The sequence below is a fragment of the Columba livia genome, chromosome 4 (genome assembly GCF_036013475.1).
Source record: "Columba livia isolate bColLiv1 breed racing homer chromosome 4, bColLiv1.pat.W.v2, whole genome shotgun sequence".
NCBI lineage: Eukaryota > Metazoa > Chordata > Aves > Columbiformes > Columbidae > Columba > Columba livia.
This window is the reverse complement of record NC_088605.1, coordinates 2,419,322-2,441,591: the sequence shown is the minus strand read 5'-3', so window position 1 is coordinate 2,441,591 and position 22,270 is coordinate 2,419,322. Positions and strand designations below refer to the sequence as shown.

General features: G+C 43.5%; 1 protein-coding gene across 1 annotated transcript in view; it reads right to left on the bottom strand.

Moving 5' to 3' along the window:
- Positions 1–22,270, bottom strand: part of GFRA4 (GDNF family receptor alpha 4) — a 76,504-nt gene that overhangs the window by 20,969 nt on the left and 33,265 nt on the right. The gene's annotated exons all lie outside the window — the stretch shown is intronic.

Below are 22,270 nucleotides of genomic sequence, written 5' to 3'. Positions count from 1 at the left end.
GAGGGAAAACTGGTTTATGGAAGGGGAGAATCAGTCCCCATGCCTATAACATAATTTCAGATCCTATAAAAACAGAAACTGCTGCCATGACCTTGAAGGAGGACTTCTCAAATGCTTCCCGAAGGAACTCTTTGTTCCTAACAGAACTTGTCTTCCTGCTGGATAGAAAGCAGAAAGGTAAGGATACTTTCCCCTTCATGGGGTAGGTAAGGTGGGAGCACCTTTTGGTTTTTGAGCCCCTCCAGGGTCTGCTCCTGCTAGGACTCAACTCAGACAACATTAGAAAATACTCTCTCCTGGGAAAAATGTGTGGCCCCAATTTCCATCTCTGAGGGCTTCATGAGATCTCTCCTCCCACCAAGAGTCTATTGATCTCTCCATAAAGTCCTTTTTTTCCTCCTTCCACCTGCTACCTCTCCTGCCCTGAATTTCTGCACCTGTCTTTGATGCTCCCCATGTTCACCACTTGAGCCCAATATATCTATTTCTCTTCCCTCAGAAGTCTCAGGGTGTTTGCTAAGAAGGACCTGTTTCTGTTGTAGAAGGTAGCAGCTGGTGTTCAGGTATTTCAATTACATTTATTACAAACTTTGAGTAAACCCACCAGGAGGTTTCCTCCTGAAACATCCCAATGGCATCTCAAATGCAAAACCTTCCACCAAACTCCAGACTATTTCAAAGTGCCTCATGGCCAACGTGAAGCTTTTGGGTATCTCAAATCTCGCAACACCTCAAATTTGAATTCTCCTACCCCTGATTTATTCATAGACCTGGTTTATTTAGCACTCAAGGCTTGTTTGGATCTGCCAAATGTGGAGAGAGAAGTGATTTCCAACATATAGGAAACTCTGCCTTGGGCTATCATATCTTGAAGAACTCTGAACACAAGGAAACAGTTTCCTTGAAATATCATTTGGTCTGCAATTTCACTAAGATCTATAAAACGAGCCAGAGCTGCTTATAGTCTCTGCTTCCAGACACCACTGAATTTTCTGTGCACATATCTGAGCTGAATCTATAGGGGTAAAAACTATATATTTGTTTTTGACTTATTTTGCCCTGGCTTTCTCCAAAGGATCTCCTCTGGACAAGGATAAAGAATGGCAGTTTTTATTCTGGAAGAGATGACTTTGTCAGTGTCAAGTCAGATGCTAGAAAAGTAGGTTAAAATAGAAATTATGACCCTCCTTCCCCTCTCCGCTACATGAATTGCAGAAGATACTCCCCAGGATGGTTATAAACACAGTTAGCCCATAAAAGCTGTAAAACATTTTGGGATCCCACTTTAAATAAATCAAGCAGATTGAGCATTTGAGAAATTTTCCTGCAAAATTTTAAGTAAATATATCCTCAAGCTGAGACTTGCTTCATAGAACAAAGGCCAGGGGTGAATATTTACAGCCCAAGCCCAAAGCATAAAACACCCCCGTTCAGACTTTATGACAGAGCTGCTTGAAGAAACCTGAAGTGGAGCGTCACGAATGACCTGTTCCATAATCACGTCACTTAAAACCCAAATCATTCAGGGGCTTTTATTGTTAGCGATGTCTTTGCAACTGAGACAACATAACACCACGTTTTCCTCTTCACACTGCCCCTGAGAGAGTAATTTTCTGCAACATTAAGAGAGCACCTCTTAGGAAAAAAAAGAAATAATCTCTGTGACTTATAAAATAGATGCTGCTTCCTAACCGACAGGGACAAAAGCAATATCAGGTCTTCTTTCCCAAAGATGGAGTGACATTCCTGGTTTTGCCTTCAAAACTTGCACCTCATGGACTCTCCACTGCAGGATTTTCCTCCACCTCCGCCTCTGCCTGACCTGGGGGGTTTGATATGCCCTGGGTTGTGCATGGCTTGGGCTTCCCATATCTCTGCTTTTCTAATAGCACAACTTCCAGCTCCCTCTGCTCTCTTTAAAAGGCCATTTGTCTGGGCTTTTATTCCTCACTTGCTGCTAATTTCACGCTGTTTACGGTGGGCAGATGGAGTAATGAGTTTATTTTCACATCCTGTTTGTAGCTATGTTCCACATCTGTCTCTGCTCTTGCCTACCTCAGTGACACTTATATAAGGTTACTCCTAATGTACAGACATAAGAGAAAAATCTAGTTCTTCCCACTCACTTAACAGACCCTCAGTTCTTCTTATACAGGTGTTTCAAAGGGCATTTTGTTCAACAAGGAGGTCTGACTCTCCTCCAAGGGGATAATTTCACTCACTAAGAAAATGCAGCTGCGTCTGGGGTAGGAAAGGGTGACACTGACCCCATGTGCCAGTTGGGAAATGGGGAACAAAATACCTGGAGAGCACCAACATGGGGTTCTGCCATTCTGATCCAACCAACACTTGGGTTTCAGATGTTTTGGTAGCAACAACACCATTCCTCCTGGTGCTGTTCAGCCTGGGGCTTTGGGGTACATCCCCCTCCCCTCTGTTTTTTGTATGTATGAGGTGTTAATCCTTTCACACCTCTGATTCACACACAGTCCTATGGAGCAATGAACATTGTTATTATTTGCATGACAAACAGTTGACTCCAGAACATTTGGCATTTACAATATTTGCTGCTAAGAGAATAACTATCCGACATCTCCAACAGAGCAACAGGGGTGGTTTATTATCCCTTCAGGTTAGTTGGCCATCTTTTACATAATTCTTCCTAAATTAGGCCTGCCAAATCTTGCATAATGAGTACAGGTACAATGCAGAAGGCTCCTGCCTCTCACTCCCCTCATGCTCAGGCTGGATGGACTTCCTGTGCTTTTTCATCTTCCATGCTGTGGGATCCCTTCTGCTCTGTCACCTCGTGTGCCTGCTGCACTTCAGAGGTCTTCTGCTGACTAGGACACGTCACATACAATGTGTCATGTTGTGTGAGAGGTGTCTGTTTACAAGCCTTGTTTTGCCTGTAAAGCTGGATAGGTGTCCTCATAGAATCACAGAATAGTTTGGGTTGGAAGGACCTTCCCAGCTCCCCCAGTGGCCCCTGCCATGAGCAGGGACATCTTCACCAGCTCAGGTTGCTCAGAGCCCCGTCCAGCCCAGCCTGGGATGTCTCCAGGGATGGGGCATCCACCACCCCTCTGGCCAACCTGGGCTGGTGTTTTACCACCCAGAATCAGTCTACCAGCCCACCTGTGTAAATGGCTGGGAGATTTTGCAGTGCCCAGCAATTCCTTTCGGGATGCTGTTCTCCAGGCAAGGGAAAGTTCCATCCATCTCGCTCTGAGCTTAGTGCATGCTCTGTGCTCCAACACCATGAACACTCGAAGTGCTGGCTCACTGTTTTGCTGGATTAGATCAGAGCAGCTCATACGATCAGAATGACACCATTCATTGCTATCAGCTCTCTGCGGACTTAAGATACTTTTACAAACATAACACATACACATCATGAACTCCCACAGTGCAAACTGATCTTCTTTCACTGGTGATTCTTTCCAGTCAGCACTGAGATGGTGGAATTTGCTGAGAACAGCTCAGGAATGTAATGTCTGAGGGTGTCAAAGCAATACTGGAAAGTTCAACATGCTGCATGTCTCGAGCAGATATTAAAAATATGCCTTGTACCTACAACTCTGACCTTTCCCCCCTTACTTTCAGGTTATAAGCAATCTTTTGTCTGTGTTTGCTCTGTGCCTTCAAGCAGGGCTTTACAGGCACTACAGAAATACAAATAAATACAATAACATTCACTTAGTGGTTCCTTCTCTTCTAATAGCTGATCTGAGTAGAAGATAATTTACCCCAGCGTGGATTCAAAACCAAAAGAAACCACATTCTTCTGATCTCTCTAGCTGCTTAACACAGACTAATACGTGACACCTAGATACCTTCAGAGAAGCCTGAAAACTTGAGTTGTCCTGTTGGTCAAGATCCCTCCCGTGGCAGGAGGTTTATTGAGCAAGCCATCCTTTGGCATGATGGATTTGCACAAGTGGGGACTTAACACTGCAAAGTGAGAGTGAAACGTGGTCACAAGTGTTAAGTGAAAGCCAAAGAGAGCTCGGTGAGTTGGATTTTAGACATCTGGCAAGATGAACTCAATAATCCCCAACTTGTCTTTGACTGCTTTTCACATCTGTAGCTCTCTTAGCTATTTGCCAAGGAGGCAAGTGTTACTCTGATGAAGCCTGAAAAGATGAAGCAATTTATTTGTCCTCTACCAAGACAATGACTAGAACCTGACTGAAAAAAAAAAAAAGAAGGGGGATAAAGCATTAATTGTTGGACTGTGTCCGCAAACTTTAAAGTGGGATGAAAATCTGGAGCCCTCTAATTGTCTGTGGTCTGGTGAAGTTGCACCGTAACTCTACTAGCCTTAAGAAGAAAATAATTCCTCATGAAATCTCTCACAATGACTTGGGGTGAAGTCTCTCTAGATGTCATTACTTTCCTACACTAACACATCCTTTTTGACAAGGCTTCAGCTTTTGTTGTCTACAGATGCCTCTGGAATGCCCCATCCTGCTGGACTAGACTCAGCCAGACTAACCACCAAATCAGCTACAAACAATATTCTTATGAAACGAAAATGCAAATCAGACCATCACGCTCAGTTCATGACCTGGTTGCAAATAGTTGTGTACATATTCCGAATAAGATTAACCCATCTGACCAGAAAGAAGGCTTAAGGCTCTTGAGCATCCATGAAATCTCAAACGTTATTCTGAAATGTGTTCTCTGAAACCTGTATCATGCAACAAGACACAAGTTTTGGCAGTGAATGTGATCCATGTCACATTCATTGCTTGCCAAAATTTGGGGACACTATGATATTGATATATTGGGTGGCTTCAGTCCCTGATTTCTGGTGTAACAGAGGTGTTTTCCCATCCCAAAGCAAACCAGCTATGCCACCAACAGGAGATGGTGGTTAGTGGGGCTTGTGGTCACTAGAACCTTAACACAGGTGCCTAAAAATAAGCATCCCATCCTGTGCGATGAGCCCACCTAGCAGGGATCTCTAAGGACAATTGTATTGAAGATTGTGAGGTCTCAAGTGCTGGAGGAGATCTCTAAGTGCTTAAAGAAGATATGTATAAAACCAGAAGTTCCATGTAAGTTTGGCTTTAAAATGTCCTGGACAGATGGTAGTGACATGAAGATTCTCTGCTGAGGCATAACAAAGAAAATTTAGACCCAAGATCACTCCCTTTCAGGTCTAACTCTGGCTGGGTCTGCTTGATCATATGAGCTTGTGTTCTATCTGCTTTCTGACCTCTGATGTCCCTTGTCCAGAGATGTTCTATGTCCTGGACAGGACTCAGACATACCCGTATTCACCTAAAATATGATGGTGAGCAAGAGCTCTGATTGCATGTTTTCCTGTTAATCCAAGTCTGGTATTTCACCTTCGTATGCTGTAAAAAGCACATCCCAAGGAAGGTGACTCAATAAGAATATCGAGGACTCTTGCTATTCGGAATGATCTTTATTCTTCCTATGAGGTTGATCCCAGGAAGACATCATTGGCATCTTGTCTGTAAGAAAATAATCTATTATGGATTTTCTCTGAGAGACATGGCACAGTGTGGAAAATGCAGGGAGTATTGTTCATGCCTAGCATCTATTCAGTCAAAAATACAGCTGATGAGACCATGTACAGACTTTACAGCTGAGGCACTAAGTGTATGGCTTTGAACGTGTATTTATTGCTGGTGTTTTAACATAACTCTTACTGGCATATCAAAGTACTCCGAATGAAAGCTGCCATTGAAAGAGGCGTCATTATAACTTCAATTAGCGCTGCATTCGGATGAACTGAGAGTGACCTAAAAAGGATAGAAATCGTCTGTAATGCTCCACACGTGGGTGACTTCCATTTGCCATGTCCAGTGCTGTGACATTTTCTCTTCCTCTTTGATGTCCTTGAGAAAAGTGTGTGACACGTCAGAGCTCTCCACTGCAATGGTGAAAGCAGCAATCCTCATGTTTTTAATGTTATTAAGCATGTTGTGACCCTGAATTGAGGTGAAAAGGGGCAATTTTATATGGGAAGCCAGAGACTCCTAAAAGTCATAGAATCATAGAGCAGTTTGGGTTGAAGGGACCTTCAGGTCTCCCCCAGTGCCCCCCCTGCCATGACAGGGACATCTTCACCAGCTCAGGGTGCTCAGAGCCCCGTCCAGCCTGGCCTGGGATGTCTCCAGGGTTGGTTCATCCACCACCTCTCTGGCCAACCAATTACAACTGCAACGTTGATGACTTGCTTTGCACCATCGTCAAGAAACTGATGACCTTGGTCGTAACTGGGTTTGACACACATAAAGGAAATCAAAAGTCCCTGTCCCACATATAAGTCTAAGGTAAGATGCAGGAAACATGGGGCAAGGGTGGGACAATCCCGTGCAGAGACATGCAAAGACAAATGGAGGTCTATATATGGGGGAACTGGGACAACTAAAGAATAATTCAATCAAAGTAGTATTCATTATGTCAGCTACATGCTAGACATTCACAATAGTCTCCCCTACTTGGTTTACATGCTCAAGTTCATTATCAGCAATTTCAATGGCGCTGATTCTCCAGTCATCAGAGGAAAGGAAGTGCTATGTGAGCCAACTGTTAGTACAGACATTTCTCTTTTGCTTCTAATGGCTACATTTACTCTTCTCAAGGCAGCGCAATGAGAAGTGTGTACTCCCCAAATACAGTCACTGAGCTGTGAGATTCCCCAAAGAGCTTAATACTGTGGTGTTTGGGTTCCTCAACAGTCTAGACCTATAGCAAGATTAATATATATTTAAAAAATAAGTTTCACAAGCCTGTATTTCAGTAGGAGATTTTGAGAACGTGCTGTTAACGTGTTCTCTATTTCCTGAGCATAAGCCCTTTGCATCTCCCCCTTTTGCAAAGAGAAATTACTCTCTCATTGCAGCTTATGCTCAGCTGCCTCTAAAACAGCGTTCAGGGGTCATCAGCTACAGAGCCTGTAGTAGCTGAGCTGCTCAGCTATCATTTGATTTTGCACATGTATTTTTATACATCTTTATATCTATCTGTGCCTCGAGATCAGCCCAGCTTGCCAGGCCAGATTTAAATAAGCAAGGCAGTCTGATTCTCAGCTTTCTGAGCAAAATTGCAGCTAGCAGTGATCAGTGCCTTACAGGCAGCTTTCGTAAGTCCAGCAGAGTGAGATACGGATCTTTTTCACAGCCTGTAATGGTTTTATACACATATATAAATAATATATGTATTTTTTTTTAACTCTCTTAACTCCACTTTGCTTCATATCATTTAACTGAAGAATGCTGGCATTCGCCACTCTTCGAAATCTTGCCAAGTCCTGTCAATTAAATAAGGACCGCTGTAAAACATGACCATTTCTGGAATCCCATACCTGCCAATAAAAAGTTTACTGTTTCCTACAAGATGCCATAATAGAAGAGTCTCTAATAATGCAGTCTCAGAGTACCCTGGGTAATCCAACACATCCACTATATCTGACCCATCATCATAGTTTTTTCTCTCTAAGGTAGAAATTATTGACACATTTCACACATATCCATTTAACCCTCTTCTTCTTCTCTGTGTTCATTTGTGGCCACTGCAATACATTTTTAGGATCTCACAGGTTCTATAGAATACCTCAGGGCTGAAGTATTTTTGGCACTACTAATTTTTGCGTCGGTACACAACACTATCAATTACAGAAAGCTCTGATCTGAATTGATTTGTAATTCCCAAACCTTCTTTCAGTGACAGTGTTAACAGCTTTCTGCAATGCCTTGTCTTTCACCATGGCCTCCAGAAGTTTGTTCCCTCCTGTGTTTGAGATGAGAGAAATCTCTTCCAACAGATTTGCATGTGTTACGCTGTTCTCCACATAGTCCTCAAGAACAGACTCCTCACTCTCAGGGCTGTGGTTTGCAGATGATTCAAATCATGGATGCAGCAGAAAAAATTAACACTAAACACCCTGTTGCTTTCTGACAGGTCAGTGAGCTTTTTGATTTGGGAACAATGAACTTGGAGTCCATTTTTTGTTGGGATCCCTCTTCCCTACCTGAATATATTCCTTTAGCATCTCCTGAAGCACAACCACCCCTCTGTGCATTAAGATGTTGTTTCCAGAGTATTTCTGAAAACCAATGCCATTGGTCTGCAAAATGCAGAAGAGTTTTGTCATACCGTCTTGTGTCATTCACAGAGGGACTAAATGTCCAGGAGGTTCATCTTCAGGTGGCACAGATTGCCAAAACTCAGGTGTTTGCTTTCTTTTCCCTTTGACTTTCAAATCTCCCTGTCCAGGTTTTCAGTCCTGTTTCATTCGGAGTCTTTCTGAATAACATCCCAGTAAGAAGAATTGTCATCTTGTTTTATTCCAGGAACCAAACTCTGTAAATCTTTCTTATCTGTTGAAGCAGCATTTCTGTAATCGCCTGGCTTTGGCCAGAGTCTGTGCGTATGCCAATTCACTTATACTTTCTCCCCAATATCTCACGTTTCTGATTTTAAATTAGATTAGTCTTGCCATGTCCCATTTCCTGACACATTTCTGCAGCTTTTTGTTCTCATCCCCTTTTTCTCTTCCCCTCGCGGTTATTCAGCATATCATCTATGTGCATTGCAATGCCCTGATTTCCTTCAAATAATTCTTGCACTTTCCTGTCGAAAGTCTCAGCAGCAAGCTAAAACCCAGAGGGAAATTTGTACAAGCAACATCTCCCATCAGGGGCACTGAAAATGCAGAGTCTTGAAGTCTTCTCAGTCAGGTCAATTTGCAAGGACCCAAGAGGGGCAGCTAACGGCATAAAACAAAACACATCTCCAGCCATTGTCTTGGAAACATCTCCCTTGGCAGGCAAAGGAAAATGTTTTCTCTGAATATTCCTATTGAGTTCTTTGGGATCTCATCTCAGTCCGAGGGACTTGTCCTTCTTTCCTCTGTTCCCAGGGGCAGGCAGTTTGCAGTGGCTTCTATTTCTAAAAATGATTTACAGTGCTAGTAGATAGTCCAAACTCCTTAATTTCCATCTCATGAACAGAAGAGCATTTCTGGAGGCCGAAGCACTGAGCTCTTAGGATCTGACAGCTCAGATTTCCATGCCTTGTTCACCAATGCCATTAAAGACATCTGAATACTGTTTCATTTTTTCCTTTGTTTCTTCTTTTAAACCAGATTCCCTCTTTTAATGACCTTACTTATAAGTCAGAACTTCATCTATTTCTTGACTGTGACCCATCTGCTCTGCTGATGAATTTTGTTTTTCAGTTTATTAAAGTTTTAGCTTGACTTAACCCTCCTGCATACCATCACTCCTCTTTCCTGGTCTACACTTGTTTGCAGTGTATCACTTTCCTGCTCCTGATACCATCTGGTGTTTCAGATTTTTTTAAAGATGTAAACCTGAAAAAGCATTTATGCTGAGGACAAAAAAAGAAAAGAAAAAAACAAGTAAAAAAGCTTTCCATCTGTCCTGGTCTCTTAGTGCAGCTGATTCAATGGAAGAGCTGTTAACTGCAAAACACTTGATGGGGCAAGGCTGCGGGTGCGGAGGGGGATGTTTGTGTTGGTGATCCATTGATGGACAGATACATACTCATAAATCAGGAACAGAAATGTATCTGCCATGAATGTTATGGGTTTCTCCTTTTCTGATAAAATGATGTGCAAGACCCTGAACTTCTGCTGTTGGCCAAGCCAGGACGTGTGGTGAGTGATGAGATGGGCAACAGTTCCAAGGAAATAAAACACTTTGAGGACCCATTTGGGTAAGACGTTCAGAATAACATCCAGGCTGCTTCTTGTTACATCCCACCACACTCTTCATACAATAAGAGATTTTCCTTTCAAATACTCTTTTAAAATCCCCCCATGCTGCAGAACTGCTTATACAGTAATATGTTCTCCCATGGGTTGCCGGTACCTGTCATTGGGTCTCTGTATATCAGCTGCAAGTAATGGCAGAGAAATAACATCTTTATCTTCCCAACCCTCATTGAGAACAAGATCCCAAAGGAGTGGACAAAGAAATGCCATTTTTAAAGAAGCAGCAGAAAAAAACAGATAAATTATAGAGGAATCACGTGGTTAAGGCTGGCCAGGAAAGTAAGGAGGTGACAAGGTATGATTTTACTTTTGCAAGCTTTTTGGCACAGGTCCACATGATGCACCCGTAAAAATGGCCTCTGAGCAACCATGTAATGTGGGTGCTCATGAATACTGTGCTCCAAGAAGAGCAGCAATGGCACATTTTCAGACTAAGAAGGTCTCCAAAGGTCTGTCTTGAGCCTGGTACTGCTCAATATTCTTATAATTACTCGGATGATGGAATAAAGAATAGATTTATGTAATTTGTGGCTGAGAGAAGACAAGGAGGGGGTCACAAGCGATGTGCAGGACAAGACTGGAATTCAAAATTATCTTGATATGCTAAAGGCAGTGTCTGAAATCAGGAGGATGACGCTGAACAGAAGCAAAAGTGGCACTGGGCGATGGAAGCCTGAGAGACCAGGAGGGAGAAGTACACCTGGGAAATGCTCCACATCTGGACTTGTACAAAGCATTTGACACTGTCCCGCATGACATCTTTGTCTCTGAATTGGAGAGACGAGGATTTGATGGGTGGACCACTTGGTGGGTAAGGATAAGGAATTGGCTGGATGTCTGCACTCAAAGAGTTGTGGTCAACAGCTCAATGTCCAAGTGGAGACCCATGATGTGTGGTGTTACTCAAGGGCTGGTTCTGGGACTGGCACTGTTTTACGTGCTAAGGAAGATTACAAGATCCCAAAGGAATTCCATTAAAATTATAAGTAGTTTTACAGGGTGAGGAAAGTCTGCAAGAACTCGATTTGTTTAGTTTTAGAAGAAGGCTGTGGAGAAACAAAATCAGAGTACTGGAATATGTAAACAAGATGGCCCAGAAGTGGACAGTGATAGGCAGCCCTTCACTGTCATGGGATGTAAGATGAGAAGTAATTTTGAGTAAATGTGCAGCAAGGAAGATTTAGTTAGATATTAAGAAAAATGTTATATGGGAAGTTAAAAAGTGGAACATATTATGGAGGGTCTGTTTAATCCCCAACAGTGGAATAATTTACAGAGGCACCTGTCAGAGATGGCTCTTGCATCCCCCCTTCTCCACTGGAGCACCAGACTGTGTACGTGTCATTCGTTCCCGCTCTGTGTCCCTATGACAGTGTCCAGTTGTGATTATTGAACATCCTGTGGCTGATATGGACTTGCAAAGTGAGAACATCCACTTCAAAATCAATGAAACCACGCTGGAGTCAGACCCAAATGAAAAGTGAATAAAGTCCATGTGAAATCTCACTCTCCTAGAAAAGGCATCTCCCTCTTCTCATGGTCTGCTAGGGGTGGGGGTGAGCCCTGTGTTGGGTAAACTGACCAAGCCCCAGAGAACATCGAGGTCCTATGAGAGATATTAGGGTGTTTTCCTATTTATATTAAATTTTCAGATCCATGAGTACCTCTATTTGTTCAGCAAATAGATCTGGCCATCACTCCATATGTATCAGGTGCCCATCTGTGTAATGAAGAGACAGCTACTGAAGCTCCATAGCTATCCATTAGCTACCACCAAAGCAGCAGAAAGGTGGAAGTCATTTTTAAAGGACATTTCAGCACACACTGGAGGTTCGTGTCCTTCTTTTCCATCCTTGCCAGAATGCTGAGGGAACCGCTGGTCAAGGATAAGCCAAGCCTATTTCACAGTATCACAGTATGTTTGGGATTGGAAGGGACCTCAAAAGATCTTCTAGTCCAATCCCCCTGCTGGAGCAGGAACACCCAGGTGAGGTCGCACAGGAACATGTCCAGCTGGGTTTGAATGTCTCCAGAGAAGGAGACTCCACAACCTCCCTGGGAAGCCTGGTCCAGTTTGTTCACTCCATACCCTCCTTCACCCCAGCATCATCTCTGCAGGGCTCCTGGTAAGGCAGAGCACACAGTGTCCCTTTGTTCACTGCTGCCAACAACAAAATAAGTTCAATGTCTTCAAAGACAGAACATGGAGTTCACCAAGCTCTCCGAGGTAGCCATGATGCCCATTGCATCAAACAGTCCTAAAAGCACATCAACATTGTTGGTTCAGCGGGGGACAGGACTTATTTTCAGGTTACCATTCTTACTGCAGAGAAGCAAGGAGAAAATTACATTTTCTTTGTTTTATCTCTGTCATTTTTTGGATCAGGAAAGTCCATGAGTGTTGAGTTTGAGTGACTGCCAGGCTAGCAGCTCTTAGCAGAAATGGACAGCGTTTGGATCATGCCTTCAGCAGTTTCAACACACTCTTTTTTATCCTGTACATCATTATATACTGCAAAGCACTGCAAAACCTTCCAGCCCTGCCTGCAAAACACAAAAACATCCAAGATGGGCCAAGACAACTCTGCAGACCTTGAACATTCATTGGTAAGGAGAGACTCTCACCCATTTTTAAAGGGTCATTTATCAATGAACTCTCTTCTTAATGTACCTCTTTAAAACATTTAAATGACAGTGCATCCTGCACTGCACTGTTATGATAGAGAACCCAGTCATATGTCAACAGGAACTGTGACCCCTTTTTCTGTGATTAAGTTCATTTTTGTTCCATCCACTATTTTTTTTTTACATGATTAACTAGTGAACAAAAAGGCTCTTTTTTTATTTTTCTTTGCAAGGTCTGAAGCAGTTTTAATCATATATAATTCAACACTTGCTATTCGATTTGCATTCCTTGCTTTAAGATGAATTTGGCACTAAACAAGCTCTCAATTATACTCCCCTGCCTCTGTTTTCTCTGGAAGTCACAAAATTCATTCAAACAAAAGCTAAACCCCCCTGAAGTTTTATGGAGATGGATGATGATTAAAATCAAGGAACAGAGATCCTTCTCCTGACTTTACAAAACCACAGGGTTCCAATATATGTTCTCCAGTGGCACTTTTCCAGGCAACCTTGGATTCAAAGACAAAATTGTGTACATGTCTGTACCAGCCCAGGTCATTGCATCTATCTATCATCCCTTCTTCTCATGCCAACCTTTTTTTTTTTGCTTCTGACACTAGATATTAAATATGAAGGCTGGATTTTGCAAGCTCAAAGCATAAGTGAGGACAAATAAGACAGAAAGTGAGATTACAGGAGGAAGCCAAGTTGGAAAAACAGGATGAAATTCTAGCTGGAAAAGAGAAGAGAAAAGACGGTGAGAAATGAGCACTAATTCAAGACAGCTGGAATTTAGGTATGCAGTTATATATATGTATTTATGTATATATAGGTATGTATTTAAATGTAAGTATGTATGTAGGTAGAGAATATATATTGTAGCATCACTGCAGAGTCAGTCAACATAGAACCAATTAAGAATTAGGCACTAACTTTAGGTTAGAGGAACCTAAATTAGGTGCTTGCAGTTACTCTCTAGAAATACTTCCATGTCTTCATCGGATACAGGAGAGACTAGGGAGACTCATTAACTGTGATCACCCTCATAGCTAACCAGGCTGATATGGGGAGACAGACAACAATCATGGGGTGGAAGGTCATGCAAGTGAAAAGGCAGGCTGTGTTGGAAGAGCAAAAAAGACAAAACCATGAGAACTTATACTGAAAGAAACAAAACTCCACAGTAAAAGGACACTGAGGCTGTAAATTCAAGGATTCACAAGGAAGGACATGCTGTGAGTAATCTAGAAGGAGATGAAATCCACCCTTCTCATCCCAAACCAACATGATGGTATAGTCTCTACCAATACAGTCACATAATAACTCCAGTCTATGCATTAATACAACTTTACACACAGGAGTGTGCTTTATTATGTACATCTACATTGCCCAGAACATCAAGGGCTGACTGCAAGCTATACCAAGAGGTGCTATTTTAATCATCAAACTTGGGTTTAAAACCTACCTTTGGAAGCAGTGCAAGCATTTGTACCTCGTGTAATATTTTGAGTGCTGTGCAGAGCTGTAAGGAGCAGCACTGGAAGATCTAAGCCACTTTGGCAAGTCTTTTCAACTACATCTCATAAAAAGGAGAGTGAAATAGATATTTCACCCAGCTAACTGTTAGTAATAAAAGGCATAAAACCAATGTCGAGGCCACAGAATGGGAAAACACAGTGGAAACTATATGAGAGAAAGAGAAAATCATGGAATCATAGAGAATAAAAACTGACCATATCTTGGGGTTGTTCCAAAACCGAGATGACAGATTGGCTTCCTCTACAGATGCTGAGTTGAGGCACTGGGCAGCAGGCAGGAAGAAATGGGCAGGTAATGAACCATGGAGGCAATGTGTTAAAAAAGTAAAGTAGAAAATATAGAATAAAAGGCAAATATTTAATTATTTGTCATAGGAGGGCTGTACAGAAGAAGAAAGATGGGAATTGTCTTGTGTCCATTTAGTCATTCCTATCTGAGCTAAGTGTCTAAGTTTCTATAATACTAGAGGAGCTGGCTGCCCATGTGTGGGCACTTAGAGCCATCCCAGATGCTATAGGGTACCTGAGACATGAACGGGACTGCAGATGTGACACAGTCCCATGGGAAGGCTTCACATTTCTGGAGAAGCAACTGGAAACCAAGAAGAGTGTTACAAAGAGCAGTCAGCTCAGCTTTAGGTAGACATTTATATGAAATCAGAGGGATATGACCCTTGGAGCTTAATGTTGGTCACATAGGAACGGGATGTTCACTGGAGGTGCACTGAAACAAAGAGAGATGGCAATGAAAATGTAAGTCCCGAGTGTCAAATGAGGCCAAAGCAGGGATCATTAACTTCATTGTCGGAAAAAGTAGCAAGCTGATTAAAGAGAAGACCCATGGCTTGTGTCAGGAATTAATAGATAGAATCAGAGCTTGCTGAAGGTGGGGTGGGATTTCATAGTATAACACAGCAGCAAAGTGCCAGCAAGTGTCATCGTCTATAAACACAGGGTCCCCTGGAAAGCAACACTTCTGAAACAGCGATGAAGTAAACAGCATCCTAAAGTCATGATATCTTCACCTGAGTTAGACCCGCATCTATGGCAATTACGTGTTCTTTCCATCCTACAGGTCCCAGGGGATGGAAGAAAATTAAATAATAATAAGTTATTAAGCAAGGTTTGAACCTAGATGCTGAACTTTCTCCTTATGCCCTCTCTGTTTCTGTCCTGGAAATCTGTTTTGAGTCTCAGCTCAAATAACCAAAGAATTTTGCTGTAAGGAATGATCTTATAATCCAAGACAACTTGATCCAGAAGCTCAAAAGCTTTTCTTGCCCTTGTAAAGCAAGAGTCCACCCAAGAACAGGAGCATAATCCTAAAATTTAATTACATGCAATTATTTATAACACAGTTCTAATGATTATTCATAGGTTTCATATTGGGGGGGAGTGGAGGGGAAGGTCACCAGGTTGCAAACAAGCCTAAAATTCAGAATTGCTTGCTGATGAGAGCTGGGGGAAGATGATTATGATGGATAATACAAGAGAAGAGCATAAGGAAAATTGATTATGAAGGTTTACCAGGAACATGTGGACTATTAAAAACTCTATTGCACATCAGTGAATTTCAGACATTTAAATCGACGGGACCTTTAAAGGGAAATTGCATTTTCTATCATCTAATCAATGCAAGTAGCAGTGTGTTTGGTCTCTCTTCTCTGCTCTCTGTTGACTCCAATTGGCCAGTTTAAAAAAGTTTAATGTTTATTCTGATATTAAGTGTCGTGAAGTCTGAACAGACCAGAGGCAGCTGAAAAAGCCAGAAGCAATAAAGTTCAGCTTTCCCCTTAGCTGTCTGTATAAAGTCCAGCTAATCATAGCTTTCCTTGAATGGCATTTGTTTTTCCAATAACCTCTTTTTTCCCCCACACAGCACGTTTAGGCTGCTCTCAGCCCTGTGCTGCGCTGCTGAAAACAACACAAAATTGTGCCAGCGTCTGTCTGGGAGGACCCCCTTCCTCCATCACACAGTGGAAAGTAATTCAGAGCTCTTTGAGACCTGGCCAGGGACAACACTACCAGTCAAGTCCAGCTCCTCTGCTGCCTTTCACCTTATAGAGTCAGACTTCAGTTCTCAAGTGCTATTGCAGTTGGGGGCCGGCGTTCCTGGCTGTTTGCGGGGATAAATAATAAGGCAAAGGGCGGCAGCGGCTGCTTTTCATCTTTAAAGTGTTTTCTCAGCTGTGGATGAACTAGAGGTTCCAAGTACCCGAGGAAGAATTAAGCTCCTACAGTGTTTCCCCATGGTGCCCTCTTCAATAGCAGAAAGGTCCCGATGCAGAATAAGGTTGAGAATCACCAAACAAGGAAGAAAACACAGAGCCCTTGGGAAAGGAGGATTGCTATACTCTTTTAAAACCACCGAATGAGAGCCAGGAGAGAACAGGCATGAGCCCATCTCCAGACCAGACCCACCCATGAAGAGCTGGTACAACCTCAGAGGAGAATCCTGCTTGAAATGCAGAAGATGGGCACTTTTAGGATGTGAGTGCGATCTCCCTTGCTTGTGTGGTCTCGTATTGAGTTGTTAGCAGCTGTTATGGAGCAAAAGAGGCCAAGGAGAGGCAGCAAATTAGGGTAGGCGTTGGGATCGTAGGAATTAAGAGTCTGTGTTGGATGAACAGAGGATGGATGTGGTTGTGGATCGGAATGAAGCTACTATACCACATGTAGAAGTGAGTCACTGTGAGGTTATTTAGAGGAAAAAACACCCATGGGTGGAAGAGGGGAAAGGTCTGAAGGGCTTGGCTGCTCCTCTATGGGGACCTGCATTGCAGCTGGGATGTGCGAGCATCACTGTTCTGCTGTGGTCAGCAAGCAGTTGATTAAATCCCTCAGCACTGCCTGCGTGAGCAAGGCAGGAACCCTTCAGAAAGCAAAATGACTGTATGATTCACAAGTTCAGAGGCCAGGTGGTCAGAGCTGACCTGCTCCCTTACACAGGCCAGAGGATTGCATCTACTTACAGTGGTAACGACTCCTATAATTTCTCTTTGGCTCAAGTGTGTTTTCAAGAGAGCCCACCATTGCTTAGAAAAGCTCAAGACACAAAGAAATCTGTTGTCATTCTGAGTATTTTTTGCCAATGGTTGATCATCCTTCTTGCCAAAATGTGTTTCTTTTGGCTCCTTTCTTTTGCTGTAAATTCTTCCCCCTCTTGTTACTTCTTTCCCTGTGAGGATTTTTTCCCCTCTTGTTGAAAACACTTTGATAACAGAATCACTGCACCACTCATCTCCCTTTTGTAACAACTTCTTTCTTTTAAATCTCTGTTCCTGGAAGGTCTTTGCAGAATTACGAATTATTTCTGCAGCTCTTTACTCCGCTGATCCAATGGTCCAGAATCTGGATGGGCAGTAGGGTGTCTGTCCTCACTTTTTTGGCATCCACCCCAGCTGTGCTGGTCTGCTCCAGTGTGGAGTTTTCATTTCTGTGTCCAAGAAGCATTGAGTCCTGCATAGAACATCATCTCAGCAGATCATCAGGACTGCTTGTCCACCATGGCCCCTAACTCCTCCTCTCTCTGCCAAAATATCATAATTCTGTCACAAGGGATTGTGGTTTTCCTCCCTTTATAGAAGCCTGGACCCTGCATTCAGCTGAAGAAAAAGCTCCTTGCATCTGCCTTGCTTATGTACCAATGAGGAGGATTTGTGTCTTTAGTTACTCAATACCTCCACACTACAGATCATTATCTTGTCCAAGAACATTATCAATATTTTTAATCATGCAATTAAAGACCATATCAGAATGGATATGCACCAGGGGAAAGGAATTAAACTGCACAGACAGCCTTGGATCTGTCATCATCTGTCTTTTGACTGCTTGGCTTTTCTACCTTAACCTTCTCTAATAAGATCAGACCATTCTCCCTTTCCTCCCCCACAAGATATTATCAGGTGTAATGTACCTGTGCTGACCTCCCACTGTCCTCAGTATCTCCAAAATAAGCATTTCACAGCTTTGCAGATTACCCTAGAGAGGGGAACAGGCACCTCATCTCCAGGCATTGCTGAACCTCCTCCCTCCCCAAATCATCTACACCTAAAGAACACATGTGGGATCAGCAGTGAACACTACGCTGTATGCTTTATGCCTCATGAGGCACAAATGGCGGTAAAATACTGGCCCAGGTTGGGCAGAGAGGTGGTGGATGAACCATCCCTGGAGACATCCCAGGCCAGGCTGGACGGGGCTCTGAGCACCCTGAGCTGGTGAAGATGTCCCTGCTCATGGCAGGAGGGCACTGGATGAACTTTGAAGGTACATTCAAACCAAACCATTCTTGTATTCCATGATTCTACGATTCTGAGAGGACACGTAGCCTGTTTTGGAGAGGTGGCACGTGTGCCTGGTGGATTGGTGTGGTCTACACAAAACACAAGAGCCTCAGATAAGAGCTCCTGCCCTAGTTCCTAGCAATCACAGTGGAAGTCCCTCAACCTTTCCATGGCTTGGTTTCCCCAGCTGGGAGGTGGGTTTGGAGATGCTGGCTTCTGCACATGGAGCTTTGAGACCCCAGGTTTACTGCCAGGTAAGTGATACCCATGGCATGTTTATTTCTAGTGGTTTCAGAGGGACCCTGGAGCACTCCAAAACTAGGTCCAGGCACGGCAGAGGTGCCTATGCATGGCTGGTTTGCCTGGCCAAGGTGACTTCCTCACATGGCTTGACTGTTGCCCAGGAGGAGATGATGGCTCATTAAGGCAAAAAGAGCCTCCAGTGTTGAAGAAGGAGCCAATTCAGAAGTGTCTGATTAAATAAGGATGGATCTCCTAAATCCTTGAGAGGGTTTTGATCATTTTAGCCTAGTTTTAAGTGTTTTCTGAAGCTGGATCCACTTACTTTCAAGGTGCCTCTGTGTCATCAGTGACCACAGCCATCCCCCTTGAAGTTCTCATTTCGTACTTTACCCAGTTCCAGTTTTCTTGCAGATTTTGTGAGGCACTTTTCAGGGACAAATATAATGGGAACAGGTCAAAAATAATGGGAACAGGTTTGAGGTGGGTTGAGCTTCTCTCTGGCCTGTGAAGCTCACCTGGCTTCAGCAAGCATTGTGTTCCCTCAGGTCTCCTCTATCTCCTGTAAGTCTAGGCTTATGTTTGGGGCCAGATATTTAACTAGGTGATCTCGCTAGTGATGCAAGTTGCAAACTTAGTTGTCTATCTACTCCCCACTTCAGACAGTCCCTCTTTAGGTTGCTTTTGTGAGCTGGGAATTTTGTGCCGCACATTCCCAGCTCGTTGCAATGTCATTCTCTACAGAGAAATCCCCGATTTCATGAAATCAGAAGCTGGCACAACTGAGTGAAGACACAGCTGACTCAGACAACCGTACTGAAGTTATGTTGATTTACATCAGCCCAGGGGAAAGCCACAATAATTTGTCTCTCCTTTGACTGAGTAGCCACAGTGACAAGAGACTAAATAGATGACAAAATAAAACACATCATGGATCTAGAACATGCAGCTGGAATTTCCCCAGTGGAGTCACAATGTGAAAGATCCAAAACAAGGGCCTGTGAAATATGAATTAATGTAAAGACGGAGTTGTAATCACAGTTACGCAACTTTAAAGCCACAATAATTCCAGAGAGCTCAGTCTGTTGAGTCTGGATTTTTGCTAATATCATAGACACCTCTATTGCATGGGGAACAGACCTTGGTCTTAGTTTTGGTGGTGTTGATTCTGCAGTGAAGTCAGTGGTGTATGAGAGTATGAGATGATAGGTAAGTTTCATGGGCTGGAAGACTGCTGGTGTGACTGGTCATCTCTGTGTCTTCTTCTGGAGGTACAAATGTCCATACTGCAGAGGCTCTGACCCCACCAGTGGTCAGCAAGGCTGTTGAAGAGCCTATGTTCTGAAGTTTCAGTGGGGCCCTCGTTGTGGTGTGAATCAGGAGTAAAAGATATGAAAATGAAAATCAGGACACTTGGTTTTCATCTGCCACTTGCTTACGTAGGGCTGTATCAAATTGAGCACCATAGATTGACCTTCTCCTGAGCACAGTAGGTCTTTGGCTGCTCTGGGAGCAGAGTGAAGTCCTCCAGGCCACATTCAGCAGCAGAAAATCATGTGATGAATGTGTCTGTCACATCCCTCGCCTTGTAGAACAAGGTACACGTGAGAGTCATATGGGACTTGCATCCTGCAAGCCACACTCTTACCTGGTGTCACCATAGTAAGGCCGTTGGTCTGCATGTGGGGTCATAGAATCATAGAATCACAGAATAGAATAATTTTGTTTGGAAGAGACACTCATGATCACTGAGTGCAACCATTACCCAACACTGGCACTACCCCATGTCCCTGAGAACCTCATCTCCGTCTGCTCAACCCTCCAGGGATGGTGACTCCAGCACTGCCCTGGGCAGCCTGTTCCAATGCCCCACAGCCCTTTGGGGAAGAAATTGTTCCCAGATCCAACCTCAACCTCCCCTGGTGCAACTTGAGGCCATTTCCTCTGCTCCTGGCGCTTGTTCCTGGGGAGCAGAGCCCGACCCCCCCTGGCTCCAAGCTCCTTTCAGGCAGTTCAGAGATCAGAAGGTCTCCCCTCAGCTCCTGTTCTCCAGGATGAACCCCCCCAGGTCCCTCAGCTGCTCCTCATGAGAACCATCAAGCACTTTGGCTTGGGAGTGGAGGAAGTAGCAGCTTGAGCTTGATCTGTCCTGCTACTCTCTAAGTGATAATGTAGGGACATCTTATGTCTGTGTTGTCTCTCGTTAGAGCTCTAATAATACACAGATATGCACACACATCAGGACTGTCTTCATACCATGGTTGCTCATACCCATGACTAATCCCAGCAGCCATTACTCAAGGTAACCCCAGTGAAGACAGGCTCATACACATATATGCTGCTAACTAACTCATACTTCAAGAGAGAAGAAGAAGAGTCACAGAAATAAGCAGCCCTGGCCTGCATGTTCCCTTGGTCCTTCCAGGTTGTGAATCCAGGTTTCCTTCCTATGGACACCAAAGCATACATCAAAGTAGAGCCCGGTGTGTCCTGAACCCTTAATGTAGTGTTGGGCCAGGGCCATGATACACCAATGGGCACAGGAATGAGAGATTTCTCTTGAACTTTTAGTCTGGAAGACACGCTCCTAAAATTGTAACCCACTTCTGGAAATGAGGTTCCCACACCACATAAGTGCTTCTGAATAACGGGCTCATTATGTGAAAAACGCCACAGTGCTCAGGTCCAGAAGAACAGCAGATCAAGCAGGAAATCAATGTCACTTTTAGTAAATTAAGGAAAATACTGTATTGACATTGTATGTGCATGGCTGGGTAGAGGCACTGTCTCATGGCTACCCACAGAGAGAATAAGAGACACCCTGTTAGCAGGAGAGAGCTTGTTGCTCATGCCATAAGCTGAGCAGTGAGTTTAAGGTATTTAATATCAAATTTAGCTATGGAGTTATGCTACAAGGTGATAATGGCTAGAAACCTCATTTAGACCATAAAGGAGGGATTTTTCTCAAATTATCCAACCAACCTTTCCCTCCCTCAAATGAAACAACCTCTTCCTTATATTTTGCTTTGGGCAAGGACTATTTTGAGGAAAATGTTGTCCCAAATGGCAATTTACTTTTTAGGAAACTCTGTTACATTAATAACAATTTAATCGGCATATTCACAGCAGCTCTGACCACTGAATTCATTCTTAAGCATGGATTAGGATAGTCTAGGGTCAAAAAAAAAGACATTTTTTAATGGAAAGTGGAGGTACTCTGGAGATAACAGGACTCTTTCAGATGGTGATTTAAGGAAAACTGGAGACAGTGGGATGCCAAGAGAAACAGACAGTGAAGGCTGCTTGTCACTTAAAAGGTGTCCCCTTTCCCCAGCCCAGCCTCATTGCATGAATTCAAACCCAAGGCCAGCACAGGGATTTTGGCAGAGGGAGTCTCTGTGTTCAGGGGGTGCAGAAGCAGCAGTGGGAGACATAAAACCAACCTCAGGCTCCACATCAGCATTGCTAAGGACACTTGTGAAGCTCAGTGTCTGATGCTGCTTATCTGAAACACAGCTTTTTGTCCAGGTGACTTCAACTGCTTCCTTTTCCAGTTTGGGGGAGATACTCAAAAATAATGTCTCCAAGCACTGTCTCCCAAGCTGCTGTGGGATCAAGCATTTATTTTTGCCCACCCAAAGCTCTGGCTATGCACAGAGCAAATGGAGACACATGGGCAAACAGAAGATTATAGATAATTTTGCATCTAAATCGAAAACCTGAATGTCCCCAAACTAAGACAAATGTGGCCTCTGAACTGTGACCATGGTGTGTCCTGCAATCTGGCTCGCTTCTGCTCCGAG